Raw genomic sequence first — 24,389 nt, forward strand, 5'->3', positions numbered from 1 at the left:
CGCGGGGCTCAAGCCCACAACACGTGAGATCACGACCTGAGCCAAAACCGAGAGTCAGAAGCTTAACCAACTAAGCCACCCAGGCTCCCCTGCTTCATTCTGGTTTTAGGCCTCTGTCATTTCATTTATAAAACGGGGAATAACCAAAACTTGCCAGGATGGCTATGAGAATCATAAATAATATCTGCATTCAAAGGATGTTTAGGGGCGCCTGGGTGACTCAGTCATTTAGCGTCCGCCTTCAGCTCAGGACAGGATCCCAGGGTCCTAGGATCACGCCCCGCATCGGGCTCCCTGCTCAGCGAGCCTGCTTCTCCCTCTCCCTCTGCCTGCTGCTCCCCATGTTGTGCGCTCTCTGTGAAATAAATAAAATCTCCAATAAATAAATAAAGGATGTTAGAGATAACAATTACTGTGTATTAAAATTTATTAATATGTGCTGATACATAGGCTCATTTCAACCTAAAAACTACCCTATGAGGTAGCTAATACTTCCCCCATTTTAAAGGCGAGGACACTGAGGCTCAGACGAAGCGCCATGACCCAAAGACGTGGGAGGTGAATGGGGGCTGAGGAAGGACCCTGGGACTGTCTGCCCCTGACATTGTGCTCTTGGTGCCCACGCGGTCCCTGGCACCCAGCAGGCTGTGAAGAAGAGATAGTCATTGCGATCCTGGGGAAGGCCCCCACCACAACAGCCCTGGATGAGGACATCGTCATTCCCACTGTATACTCGACAAAGCTGGGGCTCAGACAGCGCCATAGAAGGTCTTTATCTTTACACACATACACTTCAGTGTTTATGGATAAAATTATATGAGCTCTGGAATCTCCAAATAATGGGGTGGGGGAGGTGGGAAGATTAGACAAGATGGGAGGGGCCAGATGTTGAGAACCACCAGAGCTGAGTCATGGGTACACAGAAGTTCATTATCTTGTTTTCCCTACTCCCATTTATGTTTGAAATTATCCCCAACAAAAAGTACAAAGAAAAAAAAATCATCTCCACTCCTAGAGAATGTAAAAGGCAGAGGTGGTGGGTGTCTGTCCCCAACCTGAGTCCTCTTCAACCCACTGCCATAATCGCTATAAAGCCCTCCTCCTTCCCTCCTGTACCATATGGTCCAGCCCCATGAGGTCACAGGCATCACTCAGGAGCCCCAGGCTGCTAATCTCAATCAGGGAGTTCCGAGAGGCACGCAGTCTCCACTCCACTGGTCCAATGGTGGCAGTCCATGCTGCTGTTGGGGGAAAGGGGTTGGGGAGCCCTACTTCCAGGAAGTCCAAAAAAGAAAAGAAGCAAGACCTGGGTGTGGAAAGGACTTGGATGATCTGAAGGAGAACAGAGGATTAAGGAAGAGGAGGAAGGAGCTCGGCTCTCTTTGCTCTCCCTTCCTACAGCCCACCCTCCACGCTACCCTAAGACAGTCTCCCCCAAACAAAAATATGATCACATGCTCCCCGTGCACGTGAAAAACCTCCCTGAGCTCCCCCATTAACTCCAGATAATGTGTGCTCTCCTCAACCTGATTCTCTGGTGACTGTCATTCACCCGCCCTCACTGCACCCTCCGCCCTCACCAGGTCCCCACACAGACACCAGAGCCTGGGGCTATCTGCCTTCTCCCTACACCCCTTCCCCAGAACCTTTTCTCTAATGTCCCCTCTTCCTAGTGTGCCCCACCCCCTCCTTATAAGCTCCCACAGGAGACCAGCTCAGGTGTCACCTCTGGACACTGCCCCAGCACAGCCCCATTATCAGGACACCCGCATGCTGCACTCGTGTTTGGATCTGCCTCTCAATGAGAACGTGGGCTCCCCGGCACGGAGAGGACACCCCTCTCCTTCCTCCCCATCAATACAAGGTGGCTATGGCTATTATCACTAGTCGTGTCTTAAAAACTGGGGCCCCCAGGCAGACAAGCAGAGGCTGTGCCAGCCATCCCAGTGCCTGGCATGAAGTGGCTTCTGGAACAGGCTGCCCAGTGCCTGGACAGGGGAAGACGGCAAGACACTGAGCAGAGGGCCATTCCTGACCTTGGCTGAGACAGCTTTGCTGCGGTGCCTGTCGTGTGTCTGTAAAGCCCATGGCTGCGGGAGGGGCTTCTTTAGTGCCTAAAAAATGCGGTGGTGGTTTCCTTCCAAAGGTTCCCTACGCGAAGTGATAACAACAGCTTGACACTCCCCTTACCTCCATGGCTACAAACCTAAAGAATATTTATGATCCGTGGGCTCAGAGATTTGGTGTCTTAGAAGCAAATAAAAGGTCACAAGACGAACTGACGTAGACCATCTGCTCCTAGGTGGGGACAGGGAGCCCTGCGTTCAGTTATCTGCCTCCCCCCCCCCCCCGCCAGCGCACCAGGCACCTGCTTTTTTTGCAAAAATCCGGGAGCCAACACAACGCTTTTTATTTAACTTGGAATAAAACCGATGTCTCCTCCGAGGAGAGGTAAGAAGCCGAACACAAACATGCCGACTCTGAGGGAATGGAGAAACCTTCTGGCAGGGTAGCTTGAGACCTCCGCACGGGGCCCACAGCCCTCTCAGGAACGGGGTACTTGCACTCTCCATATTAAATTCTTAGCGACAAGGCTTAACGGAGGAGAACAAATGCTCCTGGAGATGTCTGCATGATTGCAAACGGAGAAAAACGCGTCAGGGGCTAGCGCTAGAGGAGCTTCCCTCCTCCTACATTTTTCATGGGCCTGCTGCTCCTGCAATTCCCAACACCACGCTTCTGACATTACAGCAGATGCTGCCCGCCGCCGCCGCTGCCGCCGCACTAATCCTTCATCCTCGGGGGCCAATGGAAATGTATGATTTCCCATTAATCAGGGCTGCGGACACCAAAATAGCTCATCTGACCTTTGCAAATACCAAAGGGTAGATTTAAAGCAGAAAACTGGCGAAAGAGAATGCAGAAGTCTTTAGCTTTTCTTTCAAAGATGATTTGATGTCATTAACCAAGAAGCCGACTGTCTCTAGGACCAGCGGGGTTAAAAACTGGGGAGAAACGGGCAAATTGGAAGTGAGGCAGCCACCAATGTTTCAACACACACACACACACACACATACTCACACACATACATTCCTTGGTGAATTATTTAACATATATTAAAAATATATATGGCTCAGAAATCTCTTGGATTGAAAACACTGTCAAACTGGGAGCGAGCAGTTCTCTAAGAGAATCCACACACAAGGAAACAAACCTGAATTTGAACACCCGTTATCAGCTGGACTCCACGAGACAATAAAACACTAACACACCTAAGACCCACAGATCCGCTACTGAGAGGACAGACTCTCTCTTAGGAGACCGCATTACACTCATCAAATTCATTAAGCTTCCTCACATACATACCCACTTTCTCTCTATTTATAGGCCTGTAAATCCTAGTTGGTGGTTGATGTTTCCTTTTTTTTTTCTTTTTAATTTTATTTATTTATTTGACAGAGAAAGAGATCATAAGTGGGCAGAGGGGGCGGGAAGCAGACTCCCCACTGAGCAGAGAGCCCAATGCGGGGCTCGATCCCAGGACCCTGAGAGCATGACCTGAGCCGAAGGCAGAGGCTTAACCTGCTGAGCCACCCAGGCGCCCCAATCCCTTAATATTTCATGGGGATTTTCTTTGCATCACTAGTGTTCAGCACCACACAAAATTGGATCCCAGGTCATCTTTGTAGGACTCTGGGTTTCTCCACTTAAAAAAGGTAATTATAGAAAACTTGAGGAACAGAGAAAAGAAGGAAAGCCATTCACAGAAGCCTGCCAGCACCCTAATTCAAATTTTTTATAGCAGCTTTATTGAGATATAATTCACATGCTATAAAATTCACCCTTTAGAAGTGGTATAATTCAGTGGCTTCTGGTATAGTCACAGAATTGTGCAACCATCACCACCAACTAATTCCAGAATATTCTCCTCCACCCAAAAACAAATGCTGTACCCATGAGCATTTGCTGCCCACTGCCCCCCTCATCCCAGCCCCGCCCCCAACCACTAATCTGCTTTCTCTCTGTATAAACTGGCCTATCCTGGATATTTCATGTAAGTCGAATCATGTAACATGTGCCCTTTAGTGTCTGGCTTCTTTTACTCACCATAATGTTTCACCGAATCCAATTTTTATTAGCACTTTGCTCCTTCCTATCTTAATTTTTTTTTAAGATTTTATTTATTTATTTGACAGATCACAAGTAGGCAGAGAGGCAGGCAGAGAGAGAAAGAGAGAGGAAGCAGGCTCTCTGCTGAGATGCGGGGCTCGATCCCAGGACCCTGGGATCATGACCTGAGCTGAAGGCAGAGGCTTTAACCCACTGAGCCACCCAGGCGCCCCCCATCTTAATTTTTATACACTTACAAGCATAATCTTTTTTTTTTTAATTTTTTTTTAAGATTTTGTTTATTTATTTGACAGAGAGATCACAAGTAGGCAGAGAGGCAGGGAGAGAGAGAGAGGAGGAAGCAGGCTCCCCGCTGAGCAGAGAGCCCGATGCAGGGCTCAGTCCTAGGACTCTGGGATCATGACCCGAGCCCAAGGCAGAGGCCTTAACTCACTGAGCCACCCAGGTGCCCCAAAGCATAATCTTCTGCTAACTTTGTTAAGTCAAGCCTAGGGCACCTGGGTGGTTCAGTTGATTAAGCCACTGCCTTCAGCTCAGGTCATGATCCTGGAGTCCCGAGATTGAGTCTTGCATCAGGCTCTCAGCTCCCCAGGGAGTCTGCTTCTCCCTCTGACCTTCTCCCTTCTCATGTTCTCTCTCACTGTCTCTCTCTCTCTCAAATAAATAAATAAAATCTCTTAAAATTAAAAATTAAAAAAAATAAAGTCACCCTGGGTTTTGCTGAACAATGAGTTACTGACCTTTAGCTAAAGCTGAAGGAAGCCTGTATGGTCTCTATGTGTGAGCCAATCATACTGGTCTACCTTTAACAGCAAGCACCTGGGGGTTAGGAAGGCACTGAATATAAAGAACTACCAGCTCTCGGGACGACCACACACAGCAGATACACTCTGTGGCAAGAAAGAGTCGAGAATTCAAGAACACGGAATTAAACAGTTAGAGCTAGCTACCATGCGTCAAGCTGTTCTGCAAATGTTACGGGTTAATTTGTACCTGCGCTAACACTCAGCCCAACACTCTCCGAAATCTGTATGTTAAACGGGACTATATTCCGAGGTAGGTCTTTAAAGAAATTATAAAGGTAAAATGAAGACAGCAGAGTGGGCCCTAATACAAACAGGCCAGTATCCTTCTAAGAGGAAAATGTGGACACATCAGGAGATAGCAGGGATACGTGCACACAGAGTTAGGCCATGTGAGGACACAGCAAGAAGGCAGCATCTGTATGCCAAGGAGAGAGGCCTCAAGAGAAAGCAAACCTGTACAACTTCATCTTTTTTAACTTCTCACCTCCAGAACCATGAGAAAATAAATGTTGTCTAAGCCACTAGGTCTGTGTTCTTTGTTATGGAAGCTCTATCAAATGTCTCATCTACTGCCCCCACACTCTAAAGAGTAGGAATAGTGTCCCATTTTACAGATGAGGAAGCCAAGGCTCAAACAGGTTAGTAGAGCTGAGACTCAAGATGAAGTCTGATTTCAAAGTTTTTGTTCTTTCCAGAAGTACACAGACTGTGATCTATTTTTAACTTTTCTGCAGCACAAGAGATCAGACTATTAAAATAAAGAAAAACTTTTTTCTACTTTCAAAAAACCAGTATGTACTCTTCCCAGAACATACCTTCCAAATTCCAAATGCATTCATTTCAGAAACAAGTTTTTGAAAGATTTTACTCTTAAGCAATCTCTACACCTGACGTGGGGCTCAAACTCACGGCCCCAAGATCAAGAATCACACGTTCCTCTGACTGAGCCAGCCAGGTGCCCCCTCAAAACCACTTTTGACGGAGGAAAAGACCCTTTAGTGAGCACATGTTTTATATGCATTATCCAGTTTGAATGAAGAGACAGTCGTCATAAGCAAGGAAACTGAGGCACAGAGACATTAAATGTCTGCATCCTGGCACCGCCTTTATCTTTCACTAAGTTCCCCAACCTAACAGTTTCACTTTGAAACACCTATTTAAGCTGACATAGACCAAGTAAATTCCGAAATAAATTCTACGCCTTGACCTTGCATTGAAACTAGCAGCACTGGGCCCTCTGGATACTAAGAGGAATGCCACCTGGTCCCTACCTAGGAGGGGGTGTGGAACCTAGCAGGGGAAGGCCACAGGTCTTCAGGGCTGCTGCTGGCCCATATAGAGCTTCGAGCAAATGAGACAAAGGCTCCCCATTCTCAAAGCAGGAGTAGTCCCAGAATACAGCCTGCTCAGAAGCCCTGTGCCCCACTCAGCTGTCCACACCTCCTCTTGCAACGAGTGAGAGCAAAAGAAGCTGGAGAGCAATGGAGTGTTTGGTTCTCTTTCCCTCACTGGCCAGAGCCTCCCCCACAAACCCCTCTGGACCAAAGCCAACCAGGCCATGAGATGTGGGCATGCGGACTCTGAGGGCAGGGTTGGGGTATGGACCCAGGCCTATTCACAGTGGGTCATGGGCGATGCCAGAAAGTGAAAGTGCCAAACAGAGCTCAAAACGTCAGCAGGGGGCGCCTGGGTGGCTCAGTGGGTTAAGTCTCTGTCTTTGGCTCAGGTCATGAGCCCAGGGTCCTGGGATCGAGCCCCATATCGGGCTCTCTGCTCAGCGGGGAGCCTGCTTCCTCCTCCCTCTGCCTGCCCCTCTGCCTACTTGTGATCTCTGTCAAATAAATAAATAAAAATCTTTTTAAAAAGGGGCGCCTGGATGGCTCAGTGGGTTAAGCCACTGCCTTCTGCCCGGGTCATGATCTCAGGGTTCTGGGATCGAGTCCCGCATCGGGCTCTCTGCTCAGCAGGGAGCCTGCTTCCCTCTCTCTGTCTGCCTCTCTGTCTACTTGTGATCTCTCTGTGTCAGATAAATAAATAAAATCTTAAAAAAATTAGAAATTTCTACTTATAAGAAGAATGCAATGTAGAGCATAGGGAATATGGTAGTATTTAAAAAAAAAAAAAAACGTCAGCAGGGGGGCGCCTGGGTGGCTCAATGGGTTAAGCCTCTGTCTTTGGCTCAGGTCATGATACCAGGGTCCTGGGATCGAGCCCCATATCCGGCTCTCTGCTCGGTGGGGAGCCTGCTTCCTCCTCTCTCTGCCTGCCCCTCTGCCTACTTGTGATCTCTGTCAAATGAATAAATAAAAATCTTTTTTAAAAAGGGGCGCCTGGATGGCTCAGTGGGTTAAGCCTCTGCCTTCGGCTCATGTCATGATCTCAGGGTCCTGGGATTGAGCCCTGCATCAGGCTCTCTGCTCTGCCTGGCTCTCTGCCTACTTGTGTTCTCTCTCTCTGTCAAATAAATAAAATATTTTTTTTAATTTTTAAAAAAATACTTAAAAAAAAAAAAAACACCAGAGGGTGCCACATGGGGAGCAGGTTGTCCTGAAGACCAGGTGAATGGGGAGCTGGAGCCAGGAAGCAAAACAGGTTAAAGCCAAGAGAACTTCAGGGCCCCTGGACATCTGCAGAGGACCTGGCTTTGATACTATTTGGTACCACTAGGACACCCCCCCCCCACAATGGGGGCTTCATGCCAACCATTTCTTATACAGGAGCTACCTGCCGCTCAGGGTCCCCAGGCCCACCTCTCCCTGGTGGTAGGTGCTATTCTAGAGTGGGGAGTGGCAGTTGTGGAGCACTGGCCAGGGACACCCAACTCACCAGCAACACTGGACATCTAGAGGGCTCAGCACAGGGAACAGCACATTCCAACACTTCAGTTCTTATCATAAGAGCCTGTCCCTGCACATAGGGGCTCCCTGCTGGGTTGGAGAATAAAGGCTATAAAGCACCATTTCTCATAGCTCAGTCGCACAGGGGAAACACACACACACACACACACACACACACAAAGCACCATTTCCCATAGCTCAGTCGCACAGGGGAAACACACACACACAAACACAGACACACACACACAAAGCACCATTTCCCACAGCTCAGTCGCACAGGAGAAACACACACACACCCCTTCCATAATCTGATCTGTGCCGGGGGGGGGGGTCTACGAAAAATATAATGGAGTAATTAGGACATCAGAGGCCGTGGCTTAGTGAGGGTGGCATTCGAGCCACACCTTGCAGGAAGGGCAAAACCTGACCAGGACAGCAAGAGAGGCAGAGAGGGGAGCCATCCTGGTGGCGGCAAGGGCAGAAGCGAAGGCTTAGAGACAGGCAGGGTGCCTTGAAAATGGGCATGATCCGAGAAGTTAGCAGGCCACTCCACAAAGAGGGGGCTGGACCACCAATGGGTGACTTTAAGTGGGCCAGGGAGGTGGTGTTCAAACACTGAATCAGTCCTCTTGAGGCTCTCCTGCTTCTGCCCTAGTTTGGCTGTGCCAACACCATGAATGCTTCCTGATCTCACAAGGAGGGGGCCTCAGCTGAGAGCCCTAGGATGGCAACAGGCCCCAGCTGGACTAACCTTGTTTTGGTCTCACTGTGTTTATTTATTTTTTATTATGTTTATGGTATTTTGGATCACTGCCAAGTGAAACTGGTTTTCAATGTTCAGTAGTGATAAAGGTCCTTTAAAAGTAAATTTGCCCAAGTAAAAAAAATGACTCGATATAAAAAATAAATATATTCTATAAATAGCAGCATAAATGACTCCTGGATACAAGAGATTCACAAAGGTGGTCCCCAGGAGTTCACAGAAACCGTGATTATCTGGGGAGTCCCAGGCCAGGGCCTAGCCATGCAGGTGGAGAAACTGCAGTGTCTTTTTCCAGGTGACCAAGAGACCCTCAAGGCCCACTGGTAAGGAGGTCCTAGTTCATCTTCGCCTCTAGGGGGAGGATCTCTGGGATGGCATTCCTTGGGATCCGCTTGGGGCCAATCCATGAGCAGCGGTAGCGCTTTTTTTTTTTAAGATTTTTATTTATTTATTTGACAGAGAGAGATCACAAGTAGACAGAGAAACAGGCAGCGGGGGAGGGGGGGAAGCAGGCTCCCCGCTGAGCAGAGAGCTCGATGCGGGACTCGATCCCAGGACCCCAAGATCATCACCTGAGCCGAAGGCAGAGGCTTAACCCACTGAGCCACCCAGGCACGCCACACACACCCCCCCCTTTTTAATATTTTTAAGCTGCGGTAGCGCTTCATGGCAAACCTAGATTCACCTCTGAGCTCTGTCACTTACTCCCTGGGAGGTCGCCGGCATGTGACTCAGCCTTGCTATAAATCAGAGAAAAATCACACCACTGCCTTAGAGGTTGCTGCAAGGAGAATGACCAGCAACCTTCAATAAGTGGCAGTTCCCTCCTCCCCCAACTCCCTTTCTAGCTCTCTGGCAGGGACCCAAATCTGCCATCCAGCCTTTGACAGTGTTCCTCTGATTGGGAGCAGAGAGAATTTTCCTCCTCTGTCCTGACCCTGAATAAAGGATGTGCAAAACGCCTAGCTTTCATGTACTGTCTTGCGTTAGCCACGAGGAAGGAGACCCCATGGATTATCAAGGCTAGTGTGTCACCAGTAATGTGCAGGGACTGTGAGTGTGGGCATCCGGGTCACTACCCGGGCGCAGCAGCAGACAGCTGTGGGCCCCTCACAGCAGGCAGGCAGGCGGCACCAAGAAGGCAGGCACTTGACAGGCCAAGGAGGCAGGAGGAACAGAGCGACTCTGCAGCCCAGCCACAGGCACATTTGTGCCTGATGAAGGGAACCGGCCAGAGGCGGCAAGCTTTAGTGCACACGTCCCGGAGCTGGTTTTCCACGAAGCATGGACCACCACCAGCCAGATACCTTTTCTGTCCGCAGATGTGCAGAAATGCAGGAGACAGCCGGCACTGATGAGGCTGAAGGGGAAACAGGAACTCGGGCTCTGTCATGAGAGTCCCATGCGGAACATAGTTTCCGAGTCTGGCAGTCTCTCTTGAAGCTTCCAATGCTTCTAGAGTCTGACCCAGGTTTTTACTGCTGGGAAGGCAGACCAATGACATCAGTGCACAAAGATACATTGCTATAGCACTGTTTCTAAGGACAAAACCCCACTGCCTCCTAGTCAGAGCACAGCAGCGGAGTAAATGTGTGTCCGCTGTACAGGGCGCTCTGCACAAGGAGGTATGTAAGAATACGCCGCCCGAGGAAGAGCTCCCAGACACACGGGGGCGTGACAAGCAAACTGCACAGTGAAGCCCCCGGCAGGATCCCGCTGTACAAAAGAAACTTAATGGCACACGGACCACACACTAAGCGACCGACGGGACTAGCGACGGGGCTACCTTTGGGGAGCAGGGTAAGGGTGGGAAAGTGGGGACCCACACTTCACACAGAATACACTTACTGTCTCATTTTTCAACAAGAATGAGCTCAATTCCCATTCGCTGAAAGGCAAACAAACAAACAGTGGGCACCAAAGAACAAAGAGCCGGCAGCATCTGGGCGGCAGGAGCCGGGGAGCCAGGGAAGGCCCATGGCCACCCAGAGGAGCCCTCCTCCCCCTCAGCCTGGGCCACATGAGGGCCGGGAGGGAGGTGCGCCTTCCTCCAAGGCAGCCTTCCTGCCACCATCACGGGACTGCAATGGGGCTTCTGGGAGACGGCTCCAAAGGTTGCTTCCTTTGCCTTCACCCACCCCACCCTGTCCCCCTGGTGGGGCTTGGAAGCAGGTAACCTCCCACAACCTTCTCCTTAAGTCTATCAAGTTTGGAAAACAAAGAGCCATTAGGACATTCTCTCAAACAAAAGCACCCATCTGATGAAGTTCAGCCACAAGCCCCTTGGCTTGCTCCCGCCTCCAACTCCCTTCTCTTTTAGGCCAGCTCCTACTCATCCTTCAAAACCAGGTTTGGGGGCGCCTGGGTGGCTCAATGGGCTTGTTAAGCCGCTGCCTTCAGCTCAGGTCATGACCTCAGGGTCCTGGGATCGAGTCCCGCATTGGGCTCTCTGCTCAGCAGGGAGCCTGCTTCCTCCTCTCTCTCTCTCTGCCTGCTTCTATGCCTACTTGTGATCTCTCTCTGTCAAATAAATAAATAAAATCTTTTAAAAAAAAAACAAAAAACAGGTTCGGGCAGTGCTTCTCAGGAACCTGCCTTCTGTTCTCTTCTGAGCCTTCCCTAGGCCTTGTCCTGACTTCTGTCGCAGGCTGCCCTGGGCACTGAAATGACATGTTTATCTCCCCGTCAGTGGAACTTGCTAAGGGTGGTGACTGTATCTCACCAGCACCAAGCAGGGCAGGCACTTAGAGACCCTGGGGGGCTGTCCCACTTCCCTCCAACCCCATCACACTGCAACCTGTGTACCCAGGGCACTGAGCTTTCCCCCAAGCCAGGAGGTAGCTTCTCCTGGAGGACCTCAATTCACCCAGGGCCACGATAATGCCACCAGCCCCACTGAGGGCTCTCATTTCTGTTCTGTCACTGAAGCCACAAGTGACTTGTGAAGGCCCTCTGTTCCACCATTGCCTCAAAATCCAAAAGGCTATGTGGCCACTAACAAAGCAATTTTGTCCAACAACCACCAAACCGCATCATTTAGCAAATACAACCTGCTGAGAAATGAACATGGTCCCCACAGGACTTATGTTCTGCCTTACTCCAAATACACACCCTTCACATAAGCGTGGAACGATCCTGGATTTATGTGGGTACTTAATGACAGACACCCCCCAAAACCATGCAACCTCCTCACACCTATTAGGATGGCTGCTATCAATACAACGAAGTCAGCAAGGGTGTGGGGAAATTAGAACCCTTGGGTACTGTTTGTGGGAAGGTCAAATAGTGCAGCCATTGTGGGAATCAGTATGGAGGTTCCTCAGAAAATTTAAAAAAATAGTGGTACCATATCCAACAATTCCACTTCTTGGAATATACTCAAAACAACTAAAAGCAGGAACACAAATACATATTTGCACACCCCTGTTCACAGCAGCATTATTTACAATTGCCTAAAGGTGGAAGCAAGTCAAGGGTCCAAAGATGGATGAATGGAACAAATGTGGTCTATCCATACAACAGAATATTATTCAGCCTTAAAAAAGGAAATAATTATGGGGCGCCTGGGTGGTCAGTCGGTTAAGCATCTGATTTTTGATTTCAGCTCTGATCATGATCTCAGGGTTGTGGGACTGAGCCTGCATTGGACACTGTGCTCAGTGGGGAATCTACTGGAGATTCTCTCTCTCCCTCTCTCTCTCTCTCCCCCCCTGTTCGCATGTTCTCTCTCAATCTCTCTAAAATAAGTAATTTTTTTAAAGATTTTACTTATTTGACAGAGAACAGGAGAGAGAGAGCATAAGTAGGGGGAGTTTCAGGCAGAGGGGGAAGCAGGCTCCCCACAGAGCAGGAAGTCTGATATGGGGCTCGATCCCAGAACCCTGGGATTATGACCTGGGCTGAAGGCAGATGCTTAATTGACTGAGCCACATAGGCATCCCTAAAATAAACAAATCAATCTTTTAAAAAAAAAAAAAGGAAAAAAATTCTGACACATGCTCCAAGATAGATGAATCTTGATTATGTCAAGTGAAATAAACCAGTCACAAAAGGACAAACGCTGTATGATTCCATTCATACTTAGGGTCATCAAATTCAGAGACGGAGGTTGCCAGGGAATGGGGGGGAGGTACAGGGGGAAATGCGAGTTGTTTAATGAGTACAGAGTTTCAATTTGGCAGGATAAAAACAGTTCTGGAGTTTAATGTTCATGGCGGTTGCACAATACTGCCTATATAACTGAATTGTACACTTAAAGATGGTTAAGATGATAAATTTCATGTTATGCGCATTTTACCACAATTTTTTTTTTAAAGTATGCAAAGGGTTGCTCCGTGCCCCTGAGTGAAGTAATCAGAAACAGCCATTTGGTTTCAGAAGTCTTCCTAAAAACTGTTGGAGGCAAGCAGGCAAGGCCATGTTCCTTGGCCCCAGGAGAATAAAGAACCACAGTACCCCCCAAAGGGGAACACCATTTATGTGGGGAACAGAAAAGATCCCAAGAAAGGACTAACGTGGGGGCAAAGCCCTAGCATTCCCTGGCCTCAACCTAGGAGGAAAGTCCCACCCGCTGGCATTCACACGAACAGGGTACAGACCAGCCAGTTCTGACCCCCTGACCTGTCCCACCTCCACCCAACACCGTGGGAGCCCAGCTGGGTGGTTGGAAGCACAAAGGCTATTGTAGACCTCACCGGGTTTCGATCCTGTTAGTTGTTTGATTCTGAGAAAGTCACCATCGGTGGGGTGAAAAGGCCAAGCTCACAAGGTAAGAGGGTTCAGTGAGCTAGAATGTTAGAAGGCCCCCAGCACAGTTCCCAGCTCACACAGGCACCTCCGTACCTTTGACACCTCCCTTTGGGCCAATACACAGAGCGCCTCTCCAGGCAGGGCTAGAACATTATTCATTTCAGAATTCAAAATCCCACCCCATTCTCACGGTGTACTGAAATTAAGAGTCACATAATTATTAAATATGTATACACTAAAAGTGTCATTTTTAGTTCATGGGTATGGGGCCAGGTCTGCAGCAGTGGGAGGACCTAAGCTAGGTTTGGAATGAGAAACAGTGTCACATGGGAGGAAGGAGCACGAGGAGCACTGGTGGGAGGGTGTGTGCAAAGGTTTGATAGAGAGTCCTACAGGAAGTAGCCCGATTAGTGAGGCCCTGAATGCCGGGCTAAGTTTATAACCCATTCACAAGGAGACAGGGAGTTCCAGGAGGGTTCTGGCAGATTTGTCCCAGGTTTTGAGTGGTCTCCGCATACAAAGGGAGGGAAAATGGAACAGAGGAGACAGGCTGGGAGGTATGTGCAAGGGCCCGGCCAGGAACAGGGTGGGTCTAAGTTAGAGGTGATCTAAACCAAAAAGAGGAAACCAAGTCTAAAGACGGTATGAAGAAAAGCAAACAAATTCCCTTCCACTGACGTGAAGCTCCGAGGCCAAAAGAGGCCCCCAGAACCGCCAATGGTCTGGCTCCTGGGTCCCCCTGCTTGGCCCTTCCAGACCGCCCTTCCTTTTGCTCTTGCTCCCTGGAACAATCTGCCTTTATGTTCAAGAGTATTTATGAAATTGAAATGAGTGTCTCTCATGGGCACCTTGTCAGAAACGTGCCATTACGAGTGACATTTTGGGTGTCAGAGTTAGTCTCTTTCTCAGTCTGCTGGTAGATCCAATTTGCCCAGTTGACAAGTGAGAAGACTGCGACACCAATAATTATAGAAACAAACCCAACCCAGTATCTGGGAGTCAAGCTGTTCTCTCCATGTCTTCCCTCACACTCAGCAGACAATATGGCGGCCCACTGGCAGAGGGCCCTCACTGCTCAAACCACGGCAGCTCACAGGGACCAGCAGGATCCCAGACCACATGACCTTTGAAGCCGGCAGCTGGAGAAAAGAATGCACAGGACTTCTTAGGACTGCAGGAAGAAAGCAGAAAACCTCTTCAAAATACCACCCAGAATCAAACAAAAGAGCACACACTGTACAATTCCATGCCTAAAAACTTCTGGAACAGGCAAAACTCACCCTTGGTGACCAAGTTGAGATCGGTGGTTACCTGCACAAGGGGTGTGTTGTAGGGAAGGGCTGTTTGGATGGGGCAGGAACTTTCTCAGGTGATGGTCAAAGTCTTTATCTCAGCAGAGGTGCGGGTTACTACTGTGAATGCATTTGTGAACACTGTAACAATTAAGATTTGTGCAGTTCACTAGAAGTAAATTATATCTCAAGGAAAAATGTGTTAGAAAATGTGTGTGCATGCATAATACATACGTAAAACTAAAAATCCACAACCCGTATATTTAAGTTGGATTCAAAAGACTCTTCTATGAAAGCTCAAGGTCTTAAACTTCAGAAAAACTAAAAGCCACTCTGATTCAGGACTTAAACTTTAGGCATGGAAATGAACTTGGAGACTCTGCTGTTCAATTCTCCTCTCCAAATGAGTAAAGAGGCAGAAATGTGATCTACCCACCATCACACAGCACATCAGTCACAGAGCTGACCAATCCTGAGCCTCCCAAGTGTTAGCCTGGGATCCACTGGTCCATTCTGGATGGGTGCCAGAAAAAGCAGCTGGAACAGAGTACCAAAGGTGATTTTATGAACTAATTTCATTTCAACCTTCAAACCTAGAGCTAAACAGTCACCCCCACCAAATTATGTGTGAATGTGATTAACTTTCAGAAAATAAAAAAAATATTTGCCTTTTTGAGTCTAGGTCAAGAACTGCCCCCTCTGAGTACGCCTGGCTGGCTCAGTAAGTGGAGGGTGCAACTCTTGATCTCAGTGTTGTGAGTTCGAGATCCCCGCTTGGTGAAGAGATTATTAAAAATAAAATCTCAGGGCGCCTGGGTGGCTCAGTGGGTTGAGCCGCTGCCTTCGGCTCAGGTCATGGTCTCAGGTCCTGGGATCAAGTCCCACATCAGGCTCCCTGCCGAGCGGAGAGCCTGCTTCCCTCTCTCCCTTTCTCTCTGCCTGCCTCTCCGTCAAATAAATAAATAAAATCTTAAAAAAAAAATAAATAAGAATAAAAATAAAAATAAAATCTTAGGGGAAAAACAGAACTGCCCCTTCATCAAATGGCAGGCTTCTACTACTTTTCTTAGAGTCTTTGCCCATATACAAACATCCGTAACTGGGCAAGGGCCCTGGGTAAGAGTCAAGGGATGCCCTCAGGTTTATCACTGACTCCCTATGGGACTTGGCAAGTCACCTACTGTGATACAAAAAGAAATATGTATCTGATCCTTGTCCCTAGTTCCTGGCACACAGCTCCTAAACTCCTTGGACTTTCCAGAGTATCAGGGGTGTCTGCTGTATGCTAATGAGATAACTAGAGGCTGTGCCCCTAGATAGCTTCACAGTGGGGGCTGGACAACAGAGGACTGGGAATTTTCAGCCCCCGCTCCACCTCCAACCTCCAGAATGAGAGTGGAGCTAGAGAATGAGTTAATCCCCAATGGCCAATGATGTAATCAATCATGCCTACACAGTGGGGTTCAAGGGGCTTCTGAGTTAGTGAACACAATGAGGGGCTGGGAGGGTGGTGCCCCCCCACCCATAAGAGCATGGGCGCTCTGTGCCCCTCCCCACTTCCCCCACCTCACACATTTCTTCCATTTGGCTCTTTGTAAGTTGTATCCTTTATAATAAACTTGTAAATGTAAGTAAAGTGCTTTTCCTATGTTTTGTGAGCCTTTCTAGCAAATTCTTGAACCTGAGGAAGGGTCATAGGAACCCTACAGTCCACTGGGGGGCAATGGAGAACTAGAGACTGGTGTCTGAATGGGGATAAGTCCCGTGGGACTGAACCCTTAACCAGCAGGGTTTGTAACAACTCCAGGCAGTCAGGTCAGAACTGAACTGAATTGTAGGACAGGGAGTTGGTGTCAGAATTGGCTGCATGGGGCGCCTGGGTGGCTCAGTGGGTTGAAGCCTCTGCCTTCGGCTCGGGTCATGGTCCCAGGGTCATGGGACCGAGCCCCATGTCGGGCTCTCTGCTCTGCGGGGAGCCTGCTTCCTCCTCTCTGCGGGCCTCTCTGCCTACTTGTGGTCTCTGTCTGTCAAATAAATAAATAAAATCTTAAAAAAAAAAAAGAATTGGCTGCTGTCAGGAAATAAACAAACAAACAAACCCACCACAGATTAGGTGTCTGACCTGTTGTCCAGGTAAAAATAGCACAGCCCACCCTCCCTGGGCCTCAGCTTCCTCACCTGTAAAAATGAGGGGGTTGGACCAAACGCTGCTAATACCCTTCTACCTTGAATTCAATGAGTCTTTGAATTGCTGGTTTAAGAATTTCCAGAGTTAACACGAGGGATTCTCACCCTCTGGAAGCCACTAGAAAATTCTGCTCTCCAACGCCAAGCAACATAATTTCTCAGGCCTCATTTCCTATTTTGACTAATGATGTGCCAGGACTCTGTGTGATTTCTCCTTTGAGAAGTGGCAGAAGACTCAACAGTGTCCTATTACAGGGCCATGTCCTTGTCCCCAGCCCTCTAAAGATGTGCAGCCCAATTCTCTGAGATGAAGGAAGCAGTCTCTCCCCATTACACTCAGTTTTAAGCCAAAACCTGAAACAGAATTTTTGACATGCCTTCCAGACTACAAGGCTGGTGCTTCATGAATGATTTAAACAGCAGCTGGTAATGTCTTAAAAGCAAGTTGGTCAGTTAGACAACTTAACATCTATTTAAATCCCCTCTTCCCGTACCCCCCAAGATCATAGTTTCAAAGCAAATCCAAAGAGAAGGTAAATATACAGGGGTACACAGGTCTTCCATGACCGAGAAGAGCCTCACTGAATTGGAAGAAAGCACATCCTTTAACAGAGATCTCAGAAAATGCGCTGGGATGACGAGGACACTTGGGTACCGAATCACACTAGGACTGAACTTGATGAATCATTTCTAACATGAGCACACCTGAATCAGGGACAACAACTGCCAGAGTTTCAGCCTCCAAGTTCATTCATTCAGTCCCACAAATAATTACTGAGCTCTCCAGCTTAGTGGTTACGAGCACTGGCTCTGGAGTCTTCAGGCCTGGATTCAAATCCCTGCTCTTAGCACAGACCTTGGGGAAGGTTCTTAGTTTCAAAGCCCTGGTTTCCTGCTCTAGAAAACGTGGGGCTCCTGCCTCACAGGGCTGCTGCGAGAATGAAAGGAAATGATGCGTGTAGGTACTTAGCCCAATTTCTGGTGAAGAGTCATGCTGACTAGTACTGCTGGCGTCACTGTTCTAAAGGCACATGTTAGACTCTCCAGAAAAATTAGGGCATGACGCCACAGGCGACAAAAGAAAAAAGAGACAAACTGGACTTCATCACAATGAAAAACTTTTATGCATCCAAGGGCCCAATCCAGTAAAAGTAAAAAGGCAACCCAGAGAACGGGAGAAAATTATCTGCAAATCATGTAGCTACTAATTAACATCGGTCATATCCGGAGAGCTCCTAACACTCAACAATGATAACCACAATAAAAACCTCCCCAATTAAAATCCAGGCAAAGAGGGGCACCTGGGTGGCTCAGTGGGTTGGGTCTATGCCTTTGGCTTGGGTCAAGATCTCGGGAGTCCTGGTATCAAGTCCCGCATGGGGCTTTCTGCTCGGCAGGGAGCCTGCTTCCCCCTCTTTCTCTCTGCCTACTTGTGATCTCTCTCTCTCTTTCTGTTAAACAAATAAATAAAATTATTTTAAATTAAAAAAAAAAACAGGCAAAGGATTCGAACCCACATTCCTCCAAAGATATACAAATGGCCAATCAGCAAATGAAAAGATGTTCATTGTCGCTAATGACTAGGGAAATGCAAGTCAAAATGGCAATGAAATATTATTACTTCATATGCATTAAGGCAGACTACCATCAAAAAACCAAGTAACTACTAAGTTTCAGTGATCATGCAGAGAAATGGGGGCCCTCAGAAATAGACCCTCAACTCTATGGTCAACTAATCTTCGACAAAGCAGGAAAGAATGTCCAATGGAAAAAAGACAGCCCCTTCAATAAATGGTGTTGGGAAAATTGGACAGCCACGTGCAGAAAAATGAAATTGGACCATTTCCTTACACCACACACAAAAATAGATTCAAAATGGATGAAGGACCTCAATGTGAGAAAGGAATCCATCAAAATCCTTGAGGAGAACACAGGCAGCAACCTCTTCGACCTCAGCTGCAGCAACATCTTCCTAGGAACATCGCCAAAGGCAAGGGAAGCAAAGGCAAAAATGAACTTTTGGGATTTCATCAAAATCAAAAGCTTTTGCACAGCAAAGGAAACAGTTAACAAAATCAAAAGACAACTGACAGAATGGGAGAAGATATTTGCAAACGACATATCAGATAAAGGACTAGTGTCCAAAATCTATAAAGAACTTAACAAACTCAACACCCAAAGAACAAATAATCCAATCAAGAAATGGGCAGAGGGGCGCCTGGGTGGCTCAGTGGGCTAAGCCGCTGCCTTCGGCTCAGGTCATGATCTCAGGGTCCTGGGATCGAGGCCCGCATCAGACTCTCTGCTCAGCAGGGAGCCTGCTTCCTCCTCTCTCTCTCTGCCTGCCTCTCTTCCTACTTGTGATCTCTCTCTGTCAAATAAATAAATAAAATCTTTAAAAAAAAAAAAATGAAATGGGCAGAGGACATGAACAGACGTTTCTGCAAAGAAGACATCCAGATGGCCAACAGACACATGAAAAAGTGCTCCATATCACTCGGCATCAGGGAAATACAAATCAAAACCACAATGAGATATCACCTCACACCAGTCAGAATGGCTAAAATCAACAAGTCAGGAAATGACAGATGCTGGCGAGGATGCGGAGAAAGGGGAACCCTCCTACACTGTTGGTGGGAATGCAAGCTGGTGCAACCACTCTGGAAAACAGCATGGAGGTTCCTCAAAATGTTGAAAATAGAACTGCCCTATGACCCAGCAATTGCACTACTGGGAATTTACCCTAAAGATACAAACGTAGTGATCCAAAGGGGCACGTGCACCCAAATGTTTATAGCAGCAATGTCCACAATAGCCAAACTATGGAAAGAACCTAGATGTCCATCAACAGATGAATGGATCAAGAAGATGTGGTATATATACACAATGGAATACTATGCAGCCATCAAAAGAAACGAAATCTTGCCATTTGCGACAACATGGATGGAACTAGAGCGTATCATGCTTAGCGAAATAAGTCAAGCGGAGAAAGACAACTATCATATGATCTCCCTGATATGAGGGAGTGGTGATGCAACATGGGGGCTTAAGTGGGTAGGAGAAGAATCCATGAAACAAGATGGGATAGGGAGGGAGACAAACCATAAGTGACTCTTAATCTCACGAAACAAACTGTGGGTTGCTGGGGGGAGGGGGGTTGGGAGAAGGGGGGTAGGGTTATGGACATTGGGGAGGGTATGTGCTTTTGGGTAAATTGGAAGGGGAGATGAACCATGAGAGACTATGGACTCTGAAAAACAATCTGAGGGGTTTGAAGTGGCGGGGAGGTGGGAGGTTGGGGTACCAGGTGGTGGGTATTATAGAGGGCACAGCTTGCATGGAGCACTGGGTGTGGTGAAAAAATAATGAATACTGTTTTTCTGAAAATAAATAAATTGGAAAAAAAAAAAAGAAATGGGGGCCCTATGCACTGCTGGAGGGAACACAAAAAATGGTACAATCACTGTGGAAAACAGTATGGTGGATCTTCCACGAAAGAGTAAAAACAGAATTACCGTATAATCCAGTAATTCTGCCGCTGGGTATATATCCGAACTAACCGAAAGCAGACACACATACGGATATCTGCACACCCATGTTCACAGCAGCACTGTTCACAATAGCCAAAGGTTGAAGCAGACCAAGAATCCAGAGACAAATGAACAGATAAATAAAATGTGGTACATATATACAACGGAGTATTGTTCAGCGTTAAGAAAGGAGATTGTGAAACGTGTTCCAACGTGAATGAATCTTAAAGGTATTATGCTAAGTAAAATAACCCAGTCACAAAGACACATTTATTGTCTGATTCTATTTATGCAAGGTGAGGGTACCTAGAGCCGTCAAACTCCTAGAGACCAAAAGTAGAAAGGCTGTTCCCCGGGCGCTGGAGGTGGGGAGAAATGGGAGTTCTCAATATGAGTTCTCATCTCATAAAGCTTCATTTAGGCAAAATGAAGAAAGTTCTGGAGATGGACGGCGGTGATGGCTGCACACTGGTGTGACCGTAATTAATGTCACCGAACTTTAAAATGGACAGAATGGTAAATTTTGTATTATGCCTATTTATCACGGTTTTTAAAAGCCAATCACTAAGTACAATGAAAAACAGGTACACTGGTGGAACACTGAGTCTAGAGGACGCCGGGAAGGAGCTATAGCATAATACCAGGTTTCGCTCTTACGCCTGGAATCTCACTGATCCTCTTAACAGTCCTGTAAGACGTGACAGAGCAAGTGTTCTCGTCACATACACACCCCTTCCCTGTTTACAGATCAGAGAAGTGAGTATTGTAACAGTTAACGAACTCACACTGAGCAGTCACACCTGAGACAGAGACGGGATGACTCCAACCCAAACAAAAAAGGGCCACTTGTTGGAAGAGAACAGAGAGAGACCGGCGGGCATCCATGCTGCTCTAGAATTCCTTGATGCAACTTATGCGAGCTTCGTGGAATTCCCATGTGGAATCAGTTAAGGCCCCTTCTTGTCTAAATGGAAACAGACCAGACTTGCTGTCTACAAGGCAACGTGCACAAAAGCCTGGGAGCTTTCCCTGCATGTGGAACACGGCTCAGCCAACCCTGAACCACTGAACCTTGGGCAAGTTTCTTAGCTCCTCTAAGCCATTTCTTCATCTGTAAAATAGAAATAATCCCACGGACTTAGTGGAGTTTTCAGAGAAAAAAAGATTTTAATGAGATAATGCATGCGACAGGGTGTCTGGAGGATGCTAAAGGATTGGTAAGTGATGGCTAGTATTCTGAGCTTTGAAAGATGCTGAAAAATAAGATGGACAGAAAGGAACCTCTGGAGCGAGCCGCTGTGCTGCATATGCTCTGCCACGTTCTGTTAAGGTCACGGGAAAAGAGAAAGCACGCATCCTGCTGTGGGGAGCCTCTGTTCTCATTTGGAAGATAAGGCAATAAACACGTGACAAGACATACAATAAATAACCTCGGGAAACTGCACCAGGCAGGATGGAAGCGATCAACAGGTCTGAGCAGAGTAGCTGACTGCAGGACACTGTGCCGGGGACTTCACATACATTCTCTCATTTAACCTCCACGAAAACCTGGAGAGCTAAGGAATTTGCTATTTTGGAGGTGAGGAACAAGCCAACAGAGATAGCAAACACTGTGAGTTCAGAGAAGAGATTCAGCACCATCAACCATCTAGGAAAGCTTCCTGGAGGAGGAGGCACGGCCTGCCAGAGAGCAGGGAGGCTGACTGGATAGAGAAGATTCACAAAATTCAGCCAGGTCAGAGGACTGGTAGGAACACTAAAATAGACACCAAGTCTGAAAATGGGTATTTTTGTTATTTTTTAAGATTTTTTATTCATTTGCAAGAGAGAGTGTGAGCCAGAGGACAGCCGGGGTGGGAGTTGGGTAGAGAGAGAGGGAGAAGCAGACTCCCTGCTGAGCAGGGAGCGGGATGCAGGGCTAGATCCCACAACTGCAGGATCATGACCTGAGCTGAAGGCAGAGGCTTATCCGACTGAGCCACCCAGGAGCCCCTGAAAATGGTTTCTTTAAAGGCCCCCCTCCTAGCCACTACAAGCTGGGTCAGGGGAAAGAAAAAAAAAAAAAGAAAAGAAAGAAAGAAAAGAAAAGACTGAATGTTATTTATATCTCTTCAGACTACTAGGTTAACCTAAAAATTCTGAGTGATGGATCTGTTAGGTCAAGATCAACAACGCTTACCTGAAGCTCCTCTGGAGACTTTACTCAGATTCTCTTCTTTGCACTGTATCAGCCCCCCCCACCACCACCACCAAGAAAAAAAACAGGTAGATTACACAGAAATATGCTAAGAGAACTTATACAATGTTGCCATCCAAGAGAAAAACCAGGGAGTAAAATGTACAAGGACTCCACCCCTTCCACTTATTACAAGAAATGAGAAGAATCTCAATGAATTTGTAAGAGAACATTTTATGTGATCTTTTTTTCTCCTTTGCATTTTGTGTGTGTGTGCATTTTTCAAGTTTTCTACATGGAAAACACTTTTTTTTAAAAATCATGATTTTATAAGAATTCTTTATATCCCAAAGAGCCCTCTGTAAGCAAGGACAGCCCTTCAGTCAAGTCCTTGTGAGTGTGCTCCTGTGCCGGCACATGGAAAGCAGGGCAGGACAAGAGGCAGGCTGACCCCCACCGCATGAATGGAGTTTCATAAGCTGTCCAGGCAGTTCAGGACAAATGCTCTCAGAACCCCAGTCCTCCTCCCCTGGTCCACCAAACTGCCTCAGCACTCCTCTCTGACCAGGGCACATAGGAAGGGCCCTGCCCCAACCTCGGAGGAATTGGCTGTGCCCGCTCCCAACTCCCCTGAAGGACCCCCACTCTGCGCAGATGGGAGCTTTGATGGGAATAGTCAAGAATGACCTTTCAGTGACTGCCAAGTGGAAACCTCCCTATCTCCGTAGACATCCCTGCTACCGTCATCCCTAGAAATCCTTCCTGACTTCCCAGTGCCACCCATGAAAAGAGTCCCAACTATCTGGCCAACATCTGAAGCCCCCCACCGCACCCCACCTTTCTAGTCTTAGCTCCCACCACTCTCCCTTGCTAGATCAATAGAACCGATCCTATGATGCCCTCCCCCAACTTAATATCAGCCTTTGCTCAAGATGCTTTCTTGGTTAGAGAACGCCCTCCAAGCCCCCTTCTCCATCCCTACTCATCCGTAAAAGCCCTGTTCAGTGGCCACTGCTTCCTGAGTTCTTCCTTCCTTCCTTCCCAAGGTGCTCCTCCTCACTCCTCACTCCTCCCTGGCTGAGGGCAGCACAGAGTAACAGCAGACCAGTTCCAGAGCACAATGCTGGATTCCGCTCCAGCTCCCTCCCTGCTACCTGTGTGACCTTCTCTCTGTCTCAGGGTCCTCATCTGCAAAATGGAGATCACACAGTACCTGACTCATGGTTTTCTTGTGGGGATTAAAGGCTGCAGGATCTAGAAAGCACCTACTTCAGTCTCTCACACACAGAAACCTACTGTTTACAAACAAAAAGCTATTGTTACTGTTACTGTTGGAGGTAATAACCCCTATGGTCCTCCACTTTCTTCATTTATCTGTCCAGACTAATGCCCCACTTCTCATCACATCTGATTTAGGTACCTGTTTTAGCTCCCTTACTGAACTGAGCATCCCAGGAAATACTCAGCATGATATATATACAGAATGCAATAGAGCCTCTAAATGACCAATTTCTTATAACCCCACTTACAGTCTGTCCGTAGGAGAACCCATATTTGTGCCAGGGTGGCTCAGTGGGTTAAGCCTCTCTGCCTCTGGCTCAGGTCATGATCTCAGGGTCCTGGGACAGAGCCCTGTGTCAGGCTCTCTGCTCAGCAGGGAGCCTGCTTCCCCCCTCTATCTCTCTGCCTGCCTCTCTACCTACTTGTGATCCCTCTGTCAAATAAATAAATAAATAAATAAAACCTTTTTATTTTTTTTTAAAGATTTTATTTATTTGTCAGAGAGAGAGAGAGCACAGGCAGACAGAATGGCAGGCAGAGGCAGAGGGAGGAGCAGGCTCCCTGCCAAGCAAGGAGCCCGATGTGGGACTCGATCCCAGGACGCTGGGATCATGACCTGAGCCGAAGGCAGCTGCTT

At 47.7% G+C, this 24,389-nt stretch overlaps 1 protein-coding gene across 10 annotated transcripts in view; it reads right to left on the reverse strand.

Moving 5' to 3' along the window:
* The window catches only part of TOM1L2 (target of myb1 like 2 membrane trafficking protein), a 122,948-nt gene that overhangs the window by 92,460 nt on the left and 6,099 nt on the right, over positions 1 to 24,389 (reverse strand). Inside the window, exon 2 of one of the 10 annotated variants that reach the window (XM_044249305.1) lies at positions 15,015 to 15,115. The exons of the other annotated variants lie outside the window; for them this stretch is intronic. The gene's annotated coding sequence lies outside the window, so the exon portion shown is untranslated. The remainder of the gene's footprint in view (positions 1 to 15,014; positions 15,116 to 24,389) is intronic. 10 annotated transcript variants of the gene reach the window in all.

This window comes from Neovison vison, chromosome 5, assembly GCF_020171115.1.
Source record: "Neovison vison isolate M4711 chromosome 5, ASM_NN_V1, whole genome shotgun sequence".
Taxonomy (NCBI): domain Eukaryota; kingdom Metazoa; phylum Chordata; class Mammalia; order Carnivora; family Mustelidae; genus Neogale; species Neogale vison.